Source organism: Octopus bimaculoides, chromosome 11 (assembly GCF_001194135.2).
Source record: "Octopus bimaculoides isolate UCB-OBI-ISO-001 chromosome 11, ASM119413v2, whole genome shotgun sequence".
Lineage (NCBI taxonomy): Eukaryota > Metazoa > Mollusca > Cephalopoda > Octopoda > Octopodidae > Octopus > Octopus bimaculoides.
This window is the reverse complement of record NC_068991.1, coordinates 60,904,144-60,908,277: the sequence shown is the minus strand read 5'-3', so window position 1 is coordinate 60,908,277 and position 4,134 is coordinate 60,904,144. Positions and strand designations below refer to the sequence as shown.

Here is a 4,134-nt window from a genome sequence, read left to right as displayed (position 1 = left end):
CATATTTAGTTTTCAGAAAGATTCATTCGGATTTTCTCATTCATTTTAATCCTTTCTTAACGTTGGGTGAATTAATTCAAAAAATATTTTCTGTGTAGTGCTTCCTTTTTTTTTTTTTCCTGTTGTTCTTTTTTTATTCATTTTTTTTCTTTTTTGCCTTTTCATAGCCCTATTCTTCCTCTGTAGCTTGTGTTTATCGTTTTTTGAAATTTGTATAAATTTTACCTCTTTTCAGAGTTATGACAATGCATTGCCAAATATAAAAACAAAATCAAAGTTATCTGACAATCCAATACGCACGCGCGTGCGCGTGTGTGTGAGGTATATTTTAATTATTGAGAAAAAACAAATATATAATAAATCTTTGTGGCCCTTTAGAGATTGTCACACAATCATTTCCTAAAGGATATGTCATTTTAGTCCACTCTCACTGACGATGTGTCCACCTCATCTTTTACTAGTATCCAGCACTTCAAAAACTAATGACACCAACAAACTTTCTCTCCATAATTCTGTAGACATGGCCATGTGGTAAGAAGTTTGCTTCTCAACCACATGGTTTCAAGTTCACACCTACTGCATGGTGCCTTGGGGCAAGTATCTTCTATTGTGGCTCTGAGCCAACCAAAGGGCCTTGTGAGTAGATTTGCTAGACAGATAGACAGGACCTGAAAGAAGCTAATCATATGTATGTATGTATGTATGTATGTATGCATGCATGCATGCATGCATGCCTGCCTGCCTGCCTGCCTGTCTGTCTGTTTGTCTGTCATTCAGTTTATTTCAATATTTCTTGCCAATAGGGAAAGGGTCGGTTTCTAACCTAAACCCAAGGCTTCTTCACAGGAATTTCAACATCTACAACAGGGTATTTTTGTTTGTTTGTATGTATGTATGTATGTATGTGCAGATTTGAATGTTTTATGCATGTATTCTCATGCATATGTATGTATGTATGCATGCATGTGTGTGTGCAAGTTTGGGTGTATGTTTGTGCGTGTGTGCATGTTTGGGTGTATGTTTGTGTGTGTGTGTATGTTTGTGTGTTACTGTCCCCTCCTTGCTTTGACATCGCATTATAGTTGAAAATATGTTGCTGTCATGCAAGCATTGTCCTTCGTTTCTAATCTTCAGCAACATTTCTGGTCATGGGAAAATCTCACCTTACTTGGAAACAGGTGAGAGTTGGTGACTGGAAGGGCACTATGCCATAGAGAATCTGACTCAACAAAATCCATTTGACCCATGCAAGCATAGAAAAATGCATGTTGACTAATAACGATTGTAGTCACAAAAGCAGAGGGTGTGGAAGTTGTTGGTGAAAGGTCTCTTTATGTCGTAGTCAAGCTGGAGTGACAGCAGTAGTGGAGTTGCACAGGGAAGTAATAGAACTCAAGTCCATCCTCCAGAAGGAAAAAGGAAACAGAAATACCACCAAAGTCACAGGTGTTTTTTTTTATCTGGGGAGCTTACAGGCATCATCATCATCTTCATCATCATTTCACATCTGTTTTCCATGCTGGCATGGGTTGGATGATTTGACAAGAGCTGGCCATCCAGAGAGCTGCACCAGGCTCCTGTCGTCTGTTTTGGCATGGTTTCTATAGCTGGATGTTCTTCCTGATGCCAACCATTTAACAGAGTGTACTGGATGATTTACACGTGGCACTGGCACAATTGCTTTATATGTGACACTGGCATGGGTGCTCTCTTTGTGACACCAGCATGGGTGCTTTTTGTGTGACACCAGAATTGGTGTATTTTATGTGGCACCGACACAGGTGATTTTTACATAGCAGTAGCACCCACAAGCTCACAAGACAAGGACCTCTTGGCTGAGAAAGTGAGTGGGGAGCATAGCCATAAAGGACATACCCGTATGTATGGAAGATCTGTTTGACCATTTCCAGTCTGAAGCATGCAAGCAAACGTGTATTAGTTGGATGAAGGTGACCAAAGTGTTATTTCTGTGGTAAAACTGATACCTCAGAGAATTCTTCCCCATTTGAAAGAGGTCAAGTGCAAGGGCACCTCTCTCAGGGTTGTGATCTGAAATTTTTGGTAGTGGAGAAGGAACCAAATATCAGTTAGTACTTTATATTGGGAATGAATCTAGCACTTGTAAAGCAAAAAAGAGCAGAACAGATTCTTAGAATCAGTATAAGAATTATTTAATTTTTTTTTTTTTTTTTTTTTTCTGCTGCATGAAGACATGACAGAAGCAAATGTTGCTGCCTGGTGTGAAGTGTCTCTGTCTCGACTTCCAGTGAAATTTTTTTAGGACTTAGCTTGAGATCTTGAAATAGTTGTCATTTAAGAAGATTTAGGTGAACAAAAAAAAGTGAGATCAACAAAAATAAAACATTTAATAGGATTTATTCATTCTATTGCAGACAAGCAGGAAAGAAGAAATATGCCATCATTATTATTATTATTATTATCATCATCATCATTATTGAAGAGGCTGCATTGCATTTCTACAGTATAAGTTTTGGAAAATTTTTTTTACCTGAAAGAGGATATTTTTTTTAAACTTTTTCATTGATAATCATGAAGAGCTTTGGATGCAGTTTTCTCTTTTTTGACAATGTCCTCTGGGTTGTCTTCTCATTTAAATTTTGTGACTTAAAAGAAAAACAAAAACTCAATCCCTCGCTTTTAAAAAAAAATGGATTTCAGCCAAAGAATCATAATGTTCAAAGTGGAATCACGTGAGAGAGAGATGGAGAGAGAAAGAGAGAGATGGAGAGAGAAAGAGAGAGATGGAGAGAGAAAGAGAGAGATCACAGGTAAGCAGAAGGAGAGAGTTAGTGTCAAGAATGCTAATCAACATCTCGCTTGCAACTGACACAAAGGCTGCAACAATAGCAACAAAAACATTGATGTTAGAGCTGAAGCTACTTGCAAATATTACACTGACATCACCCATTAAGTGAAGGAAACTAGCATTACCACTTCGCAAAATTATCTTTCTTCTGTTCTGAGCCAGTGAACAGTTCAGTCATTCTTCCATGGCAAGGAAGAAATTATCAAGAAATATAAAGGTGACACAACTCACCCTAGGGTCATGAGATTTCCAACCAAGAAAGAGAAAAATGTGCCCATAAAAGAACCACTGGGTACAAGTATATAAACCGTAAAGACCAGAACTAAAACCCAGCCTACAAGAAGTACAACTAGGTACAGGTGTAGGTGTCATCATCATCATTGTTTAATGTTTGCTTTGCATACTGACAGAAGCTGGACAGTTTGACATGGAGCTGGCTAGCAGAGAGCTGTTCAGACTCCAACTATCTGTTGTAGTAGGGTTTCAACGGCTGGGTGCCCTTCCTAATGCCAGCTACTTAACAGAGTGTGCTGGGTGCTTTTTACATGCTACTAGCATGGGTGCGTTAACACAGTACCAGCACAGGTGTTTTTTAAGTGGTACCAACACCTGAAAGGATAGACCTGTATGAGTAGAAGGCTTTACTTAGCTTGATGTGTCTTATCAAGTACAGCAAATCCCTTGTCATTTCTTCAGTGAGGCCCAGCGTCCAAAGATCCTTTCTGACCACTTCATCCCGCGCCTTCCTGGGTCTACTCCTTCTACAGGTACCCTCCACAATTAGAGCTCAGCACTTCTTTATGCAGCTGTCCTCATCCAATCACATCACATGATCAAACCAGTGCCGTCTTCTCTCTTGCACACAACATCTGATGCCTCTTATTCCCAGTTTTTCTCTTAAATCATTTACACTCTGTCATGGTTAAGAAACTTCTTTCCTAACCATGTGGTCTCAGGTTCAGTCCCATGGCTCAGTACCTTGGGCACGTGTCTTCTACTATAACCCCAAACCAATCAAAGCCTTGTGAGTGAATTTTGTAGACAGAAACTGAAAGCAGCCCATGATATGTGTATACATACATGTATGTATGAGGGAATGCTGAAAAGTTGCTGGCTTTAAGGGTATTGTGAAAGGCCTGGTTGAAGACCCAATCTTCCAAGTTGTTTTACAGGGCTTAGAAAAACTGAAAGACCACTGCAATAAGTGTGTGAAGAATATGTAGAATAAAATTATAATTTACTAATTCTCCTGTGTTTTCTTTTACCCAAAACCAAGAACTTTACAGCACCTCCTAGTATATATATAT

General features: G+C 39.0%; 1 protein-coding gene across 1 annotated transcript in view; it reads left to right on the top strand.

Moving 5' to 3' along the window:
• Positions 1–4,134, top strand: part of LOC106875733 (uncharacterized) — a 311,359-nt gene that overhangs the window by 275,412 nt on the left and 31,813 nt on the right. The window lies entirely within an intron of this gene.